The sequence below is a fragment of the Hylobates moloch genome, unplaced genomic scaffold (assembly GCF_009828535.3).
Source record: "Hylobates moloch isolate HMO894 unplaced genomic scaffold, HMol_V3 SCAFFOLD_4, whole genome shotgun sequence".
Taxonomy (NCBI): domain Eukaryota; kingdom Metazoa; phylum Chordata; class Mammalia; order Primates; family Hylobatidae; genus Hylobates; species Hylobates moloch.
This window is the reverse complement of record NW_026652279.1, coordinates 89,012,748-89,030,535: the sequence shown is the minus strand read 5'-3', so window position 1 is coordinate 89,030,535 and position 17,788 is coordinate 89,012,748. Positions and strand designations below refer to the sequence as shown.

At 40.5% G+C, this 17,788-nt stretch overlaps 1 protein-coding gene and 1 pseudogene across 1 annotated transcript in view; both read left to right on the top strand.

Annotated features, from left to right (window-relative positions):
• Positions 1-17,788, top strand: part of FRY (FRY microtubule binding protein) — a 461,448-nt gene that overhangs the window by 92,704 nt on the left and 350,956 nt on the right. The window contains exon 2 of the mRNA XM_058437701.1: positions 6,404-6,576. The gene's annotated coding sequence lies outside the window, so the exon portion shown is untranslated. The remainder of the gene's footprint in view (positions 1-6,403; positions 6,577-17,788) is intronic.
• On the top strand, positions 12,089-14,574 carry LOC116467099 (elongation factor 1-delta-like; annotated as a pseudogene).

Sequence of the window (17,788 nt, the reverse complement as noted above, 5' to 3'; positions counted from 1 at the left end):
TACAATGTTAATAGAAGTAGCAAGAGTAGATGTCTTGCCTTGTTCATGATCTTAAAAGGAAAGCAAGCATTCAGTCTTTCATCAAGTATTATATCATCTGCATGCTTTTTGTAAATGTCTTTTATTAGGTTGAGGAAGTTTCCTTGTTCTTACTCTGTTGAGTGTCTTTTAAGAGGGAAATGGGCTAACCAGAGGTGGTTAGTTAAGACATAAAGGGCCAAGTGCCATGTCAAAGGTAGAATGCTTAAGGAACTAAGCCTCCAAGTAGCCAGACCTGTTGGGAGTCTGAAGCAATAACTCAAGAATGAGATAATGAATACTACCACTGGTCAGTGTCAGCAGGGGTGAGGAAGAAGACACAGATCAAAAGATGTTTAAGGGGTAAAAATGACATGATTTGGACAGAATAATTCCAAGGTTTCTGGCTTGGGTCACTGGGTAAATGTGGTGCCATTTTGGTAAAATAAAAAATACAGAAATTCAGGAGCTGCACATTTGGAGGAACCAATTTTATACATGCTGAGTTTCCACCAGGAAATAGTCAGTATGCAATTAAATATAGATATCTAGGACACTATGGAGAAGTAGGGGGTGGAGCTTGGACTTAGACATCATCAGCTCACAGATGCAAGTTGAAACCACAGGTGAGAATGCCTAAAGATGGTAGAGCCACTGATGCAGCAGCTGTCTCAGTTACACTGGTCACGTGACAGCCTGGTTCTGGCAACCGCATTTCTGAAGTTAAACACTGTCCCAGTATTTGGACACACAAAAAATAAAATTTTTCAGTTCTTTTATGAATGCAAATTTTAGTTCAATCCCTTAAGCAGAAGAATAAGACATAAACTAACAGTACTTCCTCTCATAGAACATGTGGGTGTGTCAGGGGTAGTGTACAGAGGGAGATTTCTTTATTTTGTACCCTCTCACCAAAGAGAGCCACACAAGCCTAGAAAAAAAAAATGTGCCCTTGCGCCTTACCTTAATTTGAGAAAAGGCCAGGCATTTACTGGCATTTTGCTGGGACTTGCACAATTGAGCAAGGAAGAATGCAAGTGTAAATGAAGTTAGATTTCAAGCCAGTAAAAACTGGTTCTGAAGCTTTTTAAAAAAGATAAAGTCTGCATGACATTAAAAACTGCGTTGAGAGTCTGCTTCAGCAAATCCCTCTATCACAGTTTCTGGAATAAATAAAGATGGTTTAGGAGAAGAGTTACTTACTGGAGCTAGAAAATTTTTAATTTTGTTAGGAATTACCAACTTGTTTTAAAAGGTTACAGCCAATTTTTTAATGCAGATTTTTTCAAAGTCTGTATTATTATCTGGAAGATGTCTGATATATGATGGTGTTAAAATATATATTATAATACCACTGATTGTTTTTCCTTCAGCTCTCTATTTTCTCAGATTGTCCAATCTTGTTTTTCCAGTGTCCATACTTCTGCATGAGGTAAGGTCCTGTGTTGGCACAGGATTGCTATATTTGTCATTCTGTGGACATTCGGTGCTAATGTCACACCTTAGTGCCTTTGCCCAGGGTCCACTCATCTGCCTTGTGAACTTACTACTTCTCCTCTGAGAACCCTTTCCCATCCCCTCTCTCCATCAGGAAGAGAAGACTGAAACACTTTTTTGTGTCACCTCTGCACAGAGCAGTCATTCTGTATTGCAATAATTTGTTTATTGTTGTTCTGCTCCTTTTTTAGATGAAAAGATTCTGAAGAATAGAGATCTTGAACATAGCATGGTGCCAAACACATAACAGGTATTCAATAAATGGGCCTGCCAAAGAGAGGGAGGGAGGAAAATAGACTTTTTAAGGAGCCCCTGAAGAATCTGAGCAGAAGGGACCTGAGACATAGGAAGACAAATGAGAAATAATAGTGTCATGGAAGCCAAGGGAGCAGAGAATTGTAACAGGGTAAGCTTTATCATTAGTGTTCATTTCTATTGAGAGCCAATGAGATACTGAACATCCACATTGTATTTTTAGGATCTAAGAAAAGATTTCCTCAGCCATAATCATACCACAGGTAATACTGCAAACATTGTTACCCATATTGAGCAAAGATGTGTTGGCAACAAGAGGTGGCTGGTGACCTTTTGGAGGGAGAAATCAATTGACCTGTTTGACTTGGTGATATCCATCATTCTGATATTCTATACTGTTATTTTTTCCTAGTGGCAAACCCACTGATTAGTAGGTCATCTCAGTTGAAAACTGAATAGAGTTCAAAAATAAGAAATGTTTGCAGGATATGCAGTATAGCTGGGTCAGATTGAGATTTGGAATTAATTTGGTAAATCCATACAGGCCTAAAATCTTCTTGGCAGACCATTTCTATGAAGGTGACAATGAGAAAAATGGTGACAGTTGTAAAATTGTATTGTTCTCAATATAATTGCAGCTATCTCACAACAAGCAAAATAATTCAGCAGTTCTATTTAAAAGCTGCCAATAGGGCTGGACACAGTGGCTCATGCCTGTAATATCAGCCTTTTAGGAGGCCAAGGCAGGAAGATCACTTGAGGTCAGGAGTTCAAGACCAGCCTAGGCAACCCCCATCTCTGCAGAAAAAAAGCTACCAAAATCCACAAGGAAAGCATGGCTACAAAGTGAGGAAATGTCTTTCTACAGACTATTTGAACAATCTGAGGGAAAGACGATTAAAGTCTTACCAAGAAGAATAAAATTTCCGTGATATTATAACATCATTTAATATAAAATACACAACCTCTTGAAGGATAATAAAATAATTCAAAAGAGATTAGTATATTGGATTTATAGGAGAATAGAGACCTTTAAAAACATAATGGTCAGCCAGGCATGGTGGCTCATGCCTGTAATCCCAGCACTTTGAGAGGTCGAGGCAGGAGGATCACTTGAGCCCAGTAGTACAAGGCCAGCCTGGACAACATGGTGAAACTCCATCTCTACAAAAAAATACAAAAAATAGCTGTGCGTGGTGGTGCACACCTGTAGTCCCAGCTACTTGGGTGGCTGAGGTGGGGGGTTTGCTTGAGCCTGGGAGGCGGAGGCTGCAGTGAGCCATGATCACTGCCACTGCACTCCTGCCTGGGTGACAGACAAGAGACCTTGTCTCAAAAATAATGATGATAATGATAATAATGGTCATTAAAACAGAAAATGTCCATTTATGTATTTAAAATTATTTATTTATACTATAATTTTTGAAATTCCTCTTAGCCCAAAGCCTGTATCATCATTTTTCTGACCACCTGAAAAAGAAATTCCATTTTGGCTGTTGCTATACAGAAGGAGAGATGGACTTAACGTTGTAGTCTATAAATATTCTCATGTAGACAAACCAAGCTAAATGTTCTGTGGTTGATTGTCATTCATGTGGCAACCAATTTAACTATTTTGAAAGAATGATTTACTTTACTTTTTCATGTTCACAGATTTAATACTACTTTTGAATAAATAAAAGTTGTTCCTTGTTTACATTGCTCCAATATTTTAACAATAGAAAATTGAAGTTGTTCTCACTTTTCTCCATTAAAGAAGTGTATTAAATGAGCTAGATCCCCATCTGTTTCTGTTCTGTATGAGGGGAAAATGAGTTGGGCAGGAGAGAGATGAAGTTGGACACATCAGGAACTTCTCTTGCCTCTCTTAGGTCATTTAATTTTTAGAGGTTTAGAAGACTTGATATACCTCTGAAGTAGGGTAGAGGATTTTTTTTCTTAATCATAAATTAAATGTCAGGAATACATAATACTTTTATCTAAAATGCATTTTAGTGTGAAATGCCTCAACATGGATACTTTATTAGTAATGCAATTACTTTCTAATATACTCTGGCAAAAATTTGAATTTTCTTGCTTTTTCTCTTTCATTCTGTGAACCTGAAAGACCTCCTGACACCTGTTACATAGGGCAAACCTAGTTAAGTGAGCCAGATCACTCCTTCACAGAGTTGATGCAGTGAGAATCTGCTTGAAACCAATAATTGTTTTTAGGAAAGTAGAGAAAGACTTTTAATTCCTTTTAGATATTACACACATTTAACAGTTGTTATGGTGGTATAGTTTAAGGCATGAACTTGAACTTTGGAGTCAGATAAAACCCGTGTTCAAATCTTCTCTAATTCCTACGTGTTCGACTGTGTGTCTCAGCATCTTCATCTATACAACAGGGTGATTAGGAAGAATCAATGAGGTAATGCATGCCAAAGGCTTAGCACAGAATCTGGCCAGTTTTAAGCATGCAGTAAATGATGGCTATTATTATAATGCATTCCAGATACGTATGTACTTCATTCTCTGTTTTCAGCGGGACTCTTAAAGACAAAGGCACACTATGCAGACATACCTGGTGTACACTCTGTGTGATAAACACCTTTCCTTAGAGACTTCTATTTAATCTCATACACGCTCTTATGTTGGCCCCTTGGTAACAGTGTGATTGAGAAAGACACACTCACCAAATAGTTTGAGCTTCTGCTTTCCTGATTGCTGAATTTCTCCCAGTTAGCACCCAATCTTTTGTGCCCTAGGATTCTATCTTGCTTTATATTTGAAAATTAAACACTGTTCTTAAAGTTTGGATTGTAGGAATGTATGTTTTTTCCTCCTATTATATCATTATCTCAAACTTTAAAAAATGCTTTTACTTTATATTTCCTTACTAGAAAAAATGTATTATCATTAGTGTGAGGGAGATTCAGGCAGTCTCATGGGCTTTTAGAAATGGTTTCATACAAGTCACTCATATGTTTTGAAGTTCATGGTACATTTCAACTTGACAAAGTTATTCTAGGTCCTGGGAGGGAAGTGGTGCAGATGATTCTCAGAATTGGTGAAATAACTTAATCATTTAATACATAAATATGATTGCTGGATTATAATTATAGTTATGATTGCTAGATTATAATGCAACTCTCAATTGGGCATATTTGTAAGAAAAAAATGCTTTTCTCTCCAGAAAATCTTTTGTGGTTTGGAGACCTGTTGCTGAAAGGGCATAAAGAGAACAAAACTTGTATTAGTGTGGAAGTATATTCTCAATTTGGTAAACAGAACCAGCTCCTAAATATCAACAAATATTAAGACATATTTAGCATCTAGGAAACCAAAATAAACAGTGATTTCTGAAATGACCCCTAAATCCGTTATAATTTCATGTATCTATTGATTCCAGACACTGGGAAGGGAAAAGACAAATCTCATCTTCTCACATTGCAACCAGACAGAACACAAAAGGGGTGTTGTGTGTATGTGACAGAGAGAGATTGCTGATGGACATGGGCATAGCCCCGAGGCATGGCTGGGGAAGGTGAATTATAGAGTGATGATTTCTGCATAGTCAGTTAAGGAAAGAAGTGCAGAACATTTCCACATACATAGAGCAGGAGGGAAGGGAGCAAAGGACGTAAAAATGCAAAATCCAGGAAAGAGCGAGAAAGAAGCTGGGTGACAGGACAAGCAGGAATCTTGAGTGAAGAAATGCTGGTTTTTCTTAGACCACCAAACCCATTGACCATTTTAGTGTAAAGCTAGGCAGAATCCCCACAAGGATAATAACATTGACTTTTTATTTGTGAGTGGAGGCCTGTCATTACTTCTATGGCTAAGGCTTGTTTTCTAGACCTCTGACTCCACTGCCAGGCAGTAGGAACTTCTGGAGAAGCTATCTGCCAGCTGGAGCACAGGATGGAAGGGGTGGGTGGCAAGCAACAGCGGGTTCCCGGTACTGCTGCCTGACACACGCCCACAACCGGTTCCTTCCTGGTCATCACCAGTCATCTCTCATCTCCCTCTTCCAGCCAACTTCCAGTTGGCAGCCAGCCAAATAAGACATTGAATAAAGAAGGATGTTCATTCTGTGTTATGTGTATAGCTTGAAACTTAAAGGTATGAGGGAATGTAAAAATGCTTCCCCAAAACTGTTTAAAATCTGTAAGAGTTTGGGAAATGATACAAAAAATTAGACTTGGAATTTACGTAGGCATTTATTCTTGAATAGTGAACTGTGTTTGCTTTATGGCGTTGCACCCATGAAGCTGAAATTTCATGCAGCAACCATTACACCACTTTTGTTACCATCCACTCTGAGTCACATCTGTTCAAACTCCCCAGTCTTCTGCAACTAATTTTTTTTTTTTTTTTTTTTTTTGGATCTCTCCTCCCCTGTGCTATTAACTGTAGAAAGGAGGGGCTACTTAGTAATTCTACACCTGTTAAAGTCCACGCCTATCAACTTGTTAAGCTTCCCAAACAAGTGCAGGGTAAAGCATGAGAACATCAGAGTCTGGGACGGCGGCGGCTGCAACGGTGGCTGTGACGGTGGCTGCTGCTGGGTTTGGCTTTTTGGATTTTTGTTCAGAGTCTCTAATGTATCCCCAACAATGGCAGTTGATGACAGCAATTTATATTCCAGAACGAAGAACAAGCTAAATTCATCTCAAAATGATTATAAATCATCAAGAAGGAGTAGCCTGCCACCTGAACTACTCATAGGAAATGACATTAGAGGAAGACTTCAGAGAAACATTAAGAACTTGGATCCCATTCACCTGAGGCACCTGAAGAAGAGACCATCCATATTTCCAGGTAGGAATTGTTTACATTTATACCATCCAATTGAAACAAAACCAAACACACACACACACACACACACACACACACACACACACAGATTATATTTCCCTTGTTACAATCAGATGTTCGTTTAAAATTAACTTGGGTTACATTCAAAGACTTTAAGTAAATAAACGTGTCTGAATATAAAAGTTAGAATAATTGTTTAATCTGAAAGCACACTATCTTCTCCCTTTTATTTTCTTTATGGATTGTAACATCTTTAAGGACCTGTAAATAGGCAGCTATTTTATTATTTGTTGGCATCAGCAGGAATGTGGAACTACTTTGCTTGCAATCCTGAAGAATTCCATTGCTGTATTTCATTCTCTGGCATTTTTTTTTTTTGCAATATTATTGTATTGTTGAGTGAAGTTGATGTTTGTGTGCACCAAAAATTAACACCATTAAATACTCCAATGCATGCTTCAAATTCCTGTCTTGCATCAGAGCCTAAAACCATTTGTAGTAAAAAGCTCAACTCAACAGCGTGGATGGTGAAATGTATTAGAGCACAGGAGACATGGATTTCAGTCTTGATAAAGGGACTCTGATGTCTGCCCCAGATTTGTATGTGTGGATATTATAGATACGTAGATTGTCAGAGATGCCTGTGACTGCGAACCTTAATTGAGCTCTCTAAGTGATCACTGGAGAGTATGAATTATATAGCCAATTTGGTTTCAATACTATTTGCTTTAGAATTTCCAGGAAAAACTGAAAGTGGCCTTTTTGTTATGGCTGATCGATTTACTGGAGCCTTCTTTATGGGGGACAGATGAGACTAAATTATTTTTTCGTTTCCTGTATTCATAGAGTTAACCCAACACTTAGGGCTAACTCTATGAATGTAGGAAACCAAAAAATAATTTAGTCGAGTTTTACTTCATAAAAATTATATGGACTACCGGAACAGCTGACTCTTTATACTGCTTTAGGAAAGCGAGAAGATAAAGATGATTTAGAGATATGGGACTCAAGGCCACAAGCTAAAAATTACATTTCTTAAAGAAGCTATTTTAATAAATTTCTTCAGTTCAGTGATATTGCCCTAGTGTCACACTCTTCTGCAGAAAAGAAGCAAAACTCAGCCTGGAGTGGGCCAGAAGGTGTAAGCGTGTGAGTGTGTTAGGGGGAAGGAGAGGGGGATGGTATGAAAAGTGCTGGAAAGAGGAGCATTTGGGTGCCTGAAGTATTTCACAGAGCACAGTCACTTTCTGCCTGTTCGCTTGGATCTCCTGAGGGTACCAAGGAGCTTAGGCCTGCTGTGTTTCCTAAAACTACATGGTATGACGTACTTTCTGATGAATTGGTTCACTAGCCCTTCTTCCAGAACCTCCTTGCAGAGCAGTTCTTCACCTTTTGCTTTTTTTTCTCTTACGTTATTCTTTGGTTAATTATGTCTGGGTTCAGGTACGTTATAATTCATCCTGCACTTCTCTGCCACCACCAACATAGCCCCACCCCCATACTTCGTGAAGCCGCCTTCTTTCCAAACAACTGGATCCAGGGGAATGCCTCACTCCTGCAGCCGGCATTCCTGCTTTGCACTCTCGTTCTATAAGGTCATCTGGCCCTGGCTGGTAGCTACAGCCACAAACTTATGAGAAGGCCTCTTGGCTTGAATCTTACATAAGTTGTCCTTTCTAAGATCTTGAGTTGACATAATTAATTTGACAAGATGGAGTTGTGAAAAGAGCACTGAACTTCAGGGAGCTGAGTTCTAGTCTAGACTATGTCCTTAACTGCCTGTGTATGTTCTCCAAGCTACCTCACTGACCCCTGTGACCCCTCAACTATACCACCTGTTTCTGCTCTTTCTGTGCCCAGTACTCTCCTTAGGGGCAGCAGCAGGAGAGGGGCGCTTCCCACCCCTCTCCCAACCTGTCCACCAGGGTCTCCAATGGACAAGTTAGAGAGCTACCTGCCCAATGGCTACTTGATTGCTAAATCCCCGCTACCTAAACCACGACTCCACCCTCAGTCAGGCAGGTTTCACTAACTGACTGATTTTTACAGTGGATGATTTAGAAACTCCACTGGGCCATCAGTTTTCCCACAGTGCCTACGTACCACCTGAAAACAGAAATGCACACAGGTTGTGATAACCATTCCCATTCTAGCTATGCAGTGGCACATAAAGAATAGGCATAATAGATGTGGAACCCAATGGTCAGAGAAATTAAGGCACATCTCAAAATTAATAAACATCAGTACTAAGACTCAGACCTTGGTCTTTTGACCCCAACACTGAAGCTGTTTCTACTCTGTTCCACTTTACTCCATTGTCAATTGTTATAATTTGTCTGATGAGATTCAAGACTTGAAGACATATCAGTGTTCCAATCAGCTTTCACTCTGACCCTTATATACATACAGACAACTTTATCCTCTGCCTGAAGTCTTGTATTTTCAATCCTGCACCGAATTATTGATTGATTCATCGATCACTTCATTCACAAAATAATCATTTGGTTCTTACATTGTGTTAAGGATAAAACTTCAAGGATCTAACTGCATATTACTCTTTTTTTTTTTTCTACCCATTGCTCCTTTAGGGCCATCTCACACGGCAGATAGTTACCTAAAATGCATATCCACTTGTTTCATTCTCGCATAAAATTCCTCAAGGTTACCACTGCTCTTAGGATGAAGTCCAAACTCTTTAATGTGAAGTACAACAGATGCAAATTCTGGCCACTGCTTCCATCCCCAGCCTCTTTTCCAGCCCTCCTTCCCCTTGTGTTTCAACAAACTCAGCCACTTTCAGATCCTCATGGTCCCTCACATTTGCAATTCTAGTGTAAGTACTGTATACTCTACCTGAACAGTTTCACCCAACCAGTTTCTACCTTGGCTTTGGGGGTCAGCTTGACATCCCCTCTTCCAGGAAGTTTTCTTGATGCCAGTGTTTGGGTGGGGTCCTTTCTACATCCTTCTCATAACACCTGGACTTTTCCCTATCATAGCACTTATCACACTATATTGTCATTGTCTGTTTACTTCTCCATATCTCCCACTTGCCAGTGACCCAGGAACGATATCAGTCTTGTTAACCATTGTATACCTAGTACCTATCACAATGCCAGGCACACAGTGTGCATTCAATAGATATTTATTCAGTTGACTCAAATCACACTAAATGGAATTAACTCCTGGTGTACCTTGTGTGCTCTGGCTTCTCCAAGACTCTGTCTGTGGCATTCTCCCTCACCTCCCAACATACAGACACACATTACACACACACAACCTGCATTTCTGTTATGCCTTTTCTTCCATTCTTCCTCTGGTTAAAGGCCAAATCCTAGGCTTCTATCTTCTTCCTCTGACCTCCTTTAGTTTTCCTTGATGCCACCTCCTTGTCCTCAGGGATACATTATAGTAACTTTATGTTTGTATGGAAACTCTCTGAAAAACAGAGACTATCTCAGTTGCTTCCTTGCATGGCTCATTTGTCTAGGAGGGGGGAAGTTGCACAAAATAGGTATCCTATCAGCATCTAATGGTTAATTAACTGATTTGCTATGAAGCTGTGTCAACTCCATGGAGCCTATCTGATTCTGGCTCCAAGAAAGAATTAGTTGGTAGGTAGAGATTGCCAAAGGGAAAGGTCTTTATACTGATTTTTATAACAATCTGAACTCCTAATTGGAGGAAAATGCAGGTATGGCTTATCTTAGTGTGTCATTCATTCATTATTAGGATTCTGCTATATGCCGGGAACCATTCTAGGCCTTGGAAAGAAAGCAGAAAACCAGACAGTTTCTGGTTCAGGCTGATGGGAAAGAATTTTCCTAGCAGAGTACCTTGTGTATTGCACACCTCAATAAATATCTCCAGAATAAAGGAATGAATGACCCTCATGGTCACAGCAATGAATCTTAAAAGAAGAAACCAATGTATTTTAAAGTCATATTTATATAAAAACATTAAACTAACATTTTGTTTTCCGTTAAAAAAGCTTCAACAATAGAATGTTAGTGTGAGTTATTCGGCTGAGGTTCTATGGTCTTGGGTCTTAAGAGACCAGGCCTTAAGAGTCTAGGCCTCTGTAGTAAACAGGCAGCCTGTTTTCTCGTTCCTTCTGAAAGAACTCCAGCAGCTGAGTTCATAGCAGTGGGCCTAGCTTGGTTTAAGGAAGCAAAAGGGAGAGAGAGAAGTGGTCCCGACACACATCATGCCCACAGGCATGTCAGATTAAAATGAGCGTCTCACCCTGCACCTGGGAAAAAGGAGGGCTCAGACACCAGGTGTGATGGATTGTTCAGCACTCTTAAGCCAACAAGTTGGGGTGCTTAATCAGCTAGTTCTTAGAATATCATGCTGATTTTACAATTATCTGTTATGGAAAGCAAGGAACCATCTGCTTGGAGGAAACAGGCGGCTCCAGGTACTTCCTTGTTGCTTAGTCAGATGGCAAGTGTGATGAGGACTGTTCACAACCAAGAGGAGAGAGAGCCCCAGCCAGGACTCACATAGCAGGAACACCAGCATGCAGGCTAACGTTGCTTCTCGTTTTTAAGTCAAAGTTCTGTTCCAAACACAAGTTGTTTTTTTCTCAAATCCATAATCTGAAAAACTTACTTAAAATTATTTTATTCTTATAATTAAATGGATTTTGAGCATTTCTTTTTTTTTTATTATTATACTTTAGGTTTTAGGGTACATGTGCACAATGTGCAGGTTTGTTACATATGTATCCATGTGCCACGCTGATTTCCTGCACCCATTAACTCGTCATTTAGCATTAGGTGTATCTCCTAATGCTGTCCCTCCCCCCTCCCCCAACCCCACAACAGTCCCCGGAGTGTGATCTTCCTCTTCCTGTGTCCATGAGTTCTCATTGTTCAATTCCCACCTATGAGTGCATTTCTAAAGTTAGACTGCTATATTTGTTTTCTTTCTGCATGTAGGTTTTTATTGGAAACACAAGGTAGTCATAGGAACAATGGTGGCTAGATGCTTTCTGACCTTCCTTCGGGTGAACAGCCTCTGTCAAGGAGCTGTAGAGGTGGGGGTCTGGTCTGGGTTCCCTCCTCAGAGCCTCCTCATCACAGCACAGTGAAGGCACTCTGTGATTAGGCGTGTCTCCTTTAGTGTTATGTTCTCTGTTAGAATTCTGTCATTCTGGAAGCCTGCAGACAGGTGCGTTTGATGACGTTTCAGTGGGGCCTTCAGGAGACATGCAGAACTTATGGTCAGGGCATCCATAAACATGTGCTATGAAGAGAGTGCCTCCTGAGATTGTATTCAGTGGCCTTAGGTTGCAAATGGGCTCAGTGGTTACAGTTTGTGAGGACAGGAACCGTGTCTTCCTACACCGTGGTATTCCCCACAACACTTACCACAGGGTTGGGTGCTCAAGAGCTGGTGAAGTCATCAGGCAAGGTGGAAGACAGACGACGTGCAAGAAGTGTGTCACAGCCACTCAGCTGGCCACACCCCTGCCCATCTGGTCACGCAGCTTCCTTAAATAGCTGCTTCTCAGGCAGGCCTTGCTCAGGGCCAGAGTCAAGGGAGCCTCAGAGACAAGAGTTTGAACACTTCCTCTCATGAGAGGACTTCCGCCCAGGGATTTCACAAAGTCATATCTGCTTCACAATTGGTTTCAAGTTCTGATCCCCCATCTTACTAAACATGTAATCTGGGACAAGCCACTGGCTCTCTCAGAACCTGTTTCTTCATCTGTGAAATGGGAATGCAAACACCAGTTTCACCAGCTGTCTTAAACCCAAATGAGATAATGCATAACTACAAAATGATACACAAATGAGGTTGACTCTACTATTCTTATTCCTTGGTGGCATTAAAGGTTTTGTTTTTCATAATTAGTACTTTTTCTTTGAATGTGTGGGTGCTAGATGCAATTGGAACCCTTTTGCAACTCTTCTTGGTTGGAAAATTATCTAAAGTTGCTAATCAGACCCTCTGCTAATGTAAATTCTATATAATGAGACACTGCTCAACACCCATTAATTTTAACTTTCTCATTAAAAAGGATGACATAGAAATCCTTCTTTGTAGTCAATATAGATGTATTTTCTCAAAGTGAATCTTTAAACTTAAGGGCTTTGTCATGTGAGGCCTCTGAAAATTGTACAATATTACAAACATCAATGTCTGTGTTTAATAAACTTACCGGTAGCTTTACTGTGTTGAATGTCTCTACTTAATTTTGTTTGTTTAAAACCTTGCTTTTGGAAATTTAGCCCTTCAACTTTTCTTTAACAAAATCTTGGAATGAACTTCTGATTTAAAAAAAAAAAGCTTATATATAATATTGTAAATGAGCTCACCACTTGAAAGTAATTTACTTAAATAATGAGATTAAATTTTAAAACCTTTAAGTGTCAACACATTTTTATTTAAAATTTGATATATATGGCCTTTCCTATTTAAAAATACTGATTAACAAAAACTGAGATAGCCTGTTTACTTTTTATTTATTTACAATAAATAAATACAATAAATAAAATTTATTTATTTATTGGACAAGTTTATTGAGGATGGAGTTTTTGGTTTTGTTTTGTTTCGTTTTCTAAAAAAGGACGAAAACACACCCTTTCCTTAGGCGTCCCGTGTCCCCCTTTTCCGCCTCCCTGGTTGCCGCGTCCTTGGCTGGCGTCAGAAAAATGGCTACAAACTTTCTAGTACATGAGAAGATCTGGTTCGACAAGTTCAAATATGGAGATGCAGAAAGGAGATTCTACGAACAGATGAACGGGCCTGTGGCCGGCACCTCCCGCCAGGAGAACGGCGCCAGCGTGATCCTCCGTGATATTGCCGGAGCCAGAGAAACATCCCGAAATCCCTGACCAGAAGCTCAGGCCCGGGGGCGTCTAGCGGCCCCAGCGGAGACCACAGCGAGCTCGTCGTCTGGATCGCCAGTCTGGAAGTGGACAACCAGAGAGACCCGGCTGAACGTGCTGGAGAAGAGCTTGCCCGGCCACCGGGCCACAGCCCCGCAGACCCAGCACATGTCTCCCATGCGCCAAGTGGAGTCCCCGGCCAAGAAGCCAGCCACACCAGCAGAGGATGACGAGGACGATGACATTGACCTGTTTGGCAGCGACAATGAGGCAGCACAGCTGCGGCAGTACCAATGAGGCGCGGCTGCGGCAGTACGCAGAGAAGGCCAAGAAGCCCGCGCTGGTGGCCAAGCCCTCCATCCTGCTGGACTTCAAGCCTTGGGACAATGAGACGGACATGGCCCACCTGGAGGCCTGTGTGCGCTTCATGCAGCTGGACGGGCTGGTGCGGGGGGCCTCCAAGCTGGTGCCCGTGGGCTACGGTATCTGGAAGCTGCGGATTCAGCGTGTGGTGGAGGACAAGGTGGGGACAGACTTGCTGGAGGAGGAGATCACCAAGTTTGAAGAGCGTGTGCAGAGTGTCGACATCGCAGCTTTCAACAAGATCTGGCCTGAGTGTGTGTGTGTGCACGCGTGCGTGAGGCCCTGCCACAATTAAAAACTGAGAACTGCAAAAAAAAAAAAAAAAAAGGGACGAAAACAAACTTAATGAGGCTGTTAGTGGTAACCTGGTTACTTTTAAGGAAAACAAAAATGCTAATACTGTATTATTTATGTGCATGATTTATTAGCAAGGAGAAACTTTTTACCTTTATGTAGGGACTGATAGTGAGCCCAGTATGAGCAGAAAATGTTAGATTTATAGCTCAACTTTAGGTTTTTCTCCTTGTCATGAAAAAAAAATCAAAAAACAGGGTTCTGAATTCAAGATTTGCCTTGTAAGTATATTGAGAAGTGACTTGAAGAGATGTGACCTAAAAGCAGTTCCTTTTCAATTGTTGCTCAATAGCTAATGTGTATGTAGTTACAGATTTGAGAGCTTCCACATACTTTTCTCTCACATTCCTAAATAATGCTCTAATTATATATTCATATCTGGACTATGAAAATACTTTTATACTGTATAATTTAATATTTACTCAATAGACTTCAGTAATACTTTTTAAGCACTTGTAGTTGTCTGTCTAAGTAATGCTTTTAAAAAAGTGTTTGAGAGGATAATGGGCATCCAGTTATTCAGTTACGAAAGAAATGGCCATACCCAACGTTCTTTGTTTCAGATAATTTGGGGGAAAGTAGCTACCTAAGGAATCTTTGCTTCAGTATTTAATTGTTATACGTCAATCTTTTTTTTATAATCTGGAAGAATATGGATTTGGGAATAGAGGTTTAAAAAATGGGATGAAATGGATAGTTTTTGGTGGCATGAACATAAAAACTCTCATTACAAGATGGTCAGAGCTGGGTGCAGTGGCTCACGCCTGTAACCCCAGCTTTTTGGGAGGCCGAGGAGGGCAGATCACCTGAGGTCGGGAGTTCGAGACCAGCCTGACCAACATGAAGAAACCCCGTCTCTACTAAAAATACAAAATTAGCCGTGCGTGGTGGCACATGCCTGTAATACCAGCTACTCGGGAGACAGGCAGGAGAATCCCTTGAACCCGGGAGGTGGAGGTTGCAGTGAGCTGAGTGAGATCATGCCATTGCACTCTAGCCTGGGCAACAAGAGTGAAACTCTGTCACAAAAAAACAAAAACAAAACAAAAACAAACTGGGCATGGTGATGCAGACCTGTAATCCCAGCTGCCTGGGAGGCTGAGGCAGGAGAATCGCTTGAACTCAGGAGATAGAGGTTTCAGTGAGCCGAGATGGCCCCACTGCACTCCAGCCTGGGTGATAGAGCAAGACTCCATCTCAAAAAAAAAAAAAAAGATGGTCAAAGTATTTTTCAGTCATTATTTTAATGTTTAGAATTTCCATCCTAAGTGGTGTTAATTCTTTTGAGTTAAACAACTGATTGTCAGTGTACCCTTGAACATCCTGGGAGTTCAAAGCACATAGATGGAGGAACAACAAAGAAGATGTGTATTTTTGTCACTAGATTAGATTTATTGGTGTGTTCGCTCAGCTGTCAAATAACTTCTCTCCCACCTTGACACTTGACAGACTAAAGTCATCTTAATGAATAATTAATACTGAATAAAGTTTTAGAGTAACTGATTTTTATAAGCAAGAAAGATAAAATTTCAAGATACACTCTTTTTAGATTTTAAGTATCAAAATAGATGCCAAAGGATAAATGAAAGGTATACCTAAGAAAGACTACATCTATTCAACAAAAATCTAAACTATGTTGTTGCACGTGTGTTGGCTGCAAAACACGGTACAAGGACTCAACAAATGTTAAGACACTGATACACAGTAATCTGCTTTCCTATCTAGTTTTTTACTAGGAGAGCAGAATGCTTTAATTTGGGTTTTCCTGCTTCATTGACATCACTATTTAAGCTTCCCTGTTGCACCAGCTAATGGCAGTACTGACACTACGTCATCTGGTAGAGAATCCTTAATTGGCAATGATGTATTTTCCTCCAGGAAAGTCCCAGGGGCCTTAGGTGTCCTCCACATCAGGGTTTCTTAGTTGGGGGTTTGTATGCTTTTTGTAATTTATGTCTGTTTTCCACCCTCTAAAAAACAGCTAAGTGGTTTTGATTTGCATTTCTGATGGCCATCTCACACCAGTTAGAATGGCCATCATTAAAAAGTCAGGAAACAACAGGTGCTGGAGAGGCTGTGGAGAAATAGGAACACTTTTACACTGTTGGTGGGACTGTAAACTAGTTCAACCATTGTGGAAGTCAGTGTGGCGATCCCTCAGGGATCTAGAACTAGAAATACCATTTGACCCAGCCATCCCATTACTGGGTATATACCCAAAGGACTATAAATCATGCTGCTATAAAGACACATGCACACGTATGTTTATTGCGGCACTATTCACAATAGCAAAGACTTGGAACCAACCCAAATGTCCAACAACGATAGACTGGATTAAGAAAATGTGGCACATATACACCATGGAATACTATGCAGCCATAAAAAATGATGAGTTCATGTCCTTTGTAGGGACATGGATGAAACTGGAAACCATCATTCTCAGTAAACTATTGCAAGGACAAAAAACCAAACACCGCATGTTCTCACTCATAGGTGGGAATTGAACAGTGAGAACTCATGGACACAGGAAGGGGAACATCACACTCCGGGGACTGTTGTGGGGTGGGGGGAGGGGGCAGGGACAGCATTAGGAGATATACCTAATGCTAAATGACGAGTTAATGGGTGCAGCAAAACAACATGGCACATGGATACATATGTAACAAACCTGCACATTGTGCACATGTACCCTAAAACCTAAAGTATAATAATAATTAAAAAAAAAACAGCTAAGTGGGAAAGGGTCATAAGTCAAATATCCCTCCTCAGGTCCCAACTTAGGAACAGTTTCTGGTTTTTTGAGAGTATATTGGAGCCCCTGCATAACAAAAGGAATATTAACTTACCAATTTAGGGCTTTTGTTTTCAAATAATAGTGCAAATCTGAATTTCTGGAGGAGGTTTTCCAAAATCCACAGGCACTGGCCAAGAGATGTGATTTACCAAGTCTGCACTGGGCCAGGCATCTAACTGCAGTGTGAACATTTTCCCAGGTTCATCTGATGTTTGTCCCATCCCCTGGTCAAGAACTACCGACTTAAAGAAAGTGGAAAAGATCTTCAAAGATCAAATTTATTTGTAAACTATTCTAAGTTTCACGTGTAAGAAGCAGGAGGTAGCTATGCCTGGCAGGCCTCTGTTGCTGCCCCATGCAATCCAGTCCCCTTCCACGTACCAACCCAGCCACTACTACCCTCAAAGTTTAGTGTATTCTCTGGCAAAAGAGGAACCTGTAATTTGAGTTTCATCATATGCAAAGTGCCTCCGTGTCCCCACTCATAACTGTAAAAACCAGAACTGCAGAGTGCAGAGGTCCAAACACACCCATATTACGGTCTTTGTTCTAAATCCTGCTCACACCATAGGGTAAAACATTAGGACTCACTCTGTGCCTCTCAACCATCTTTTTTTTCCTTTTATTTTTAGTTGACATATAATAATTGTACATATTTATGGGATACAGAGTAATATTTCCATACATATATACAATAAGTACTGATCAAATCAGGGTAACTAGCATATCCATCACCTCAAACATTTATCATTTCTCTGTGTTGCAAACATTTAGAATTCTCTCGTCTAGCTTTTTTTGTTGTTTTTTTTTTGAGATGGAGTTTCATTCTTGTCACTCAGGCTGGAGTGCAATGATGCGATCTCAG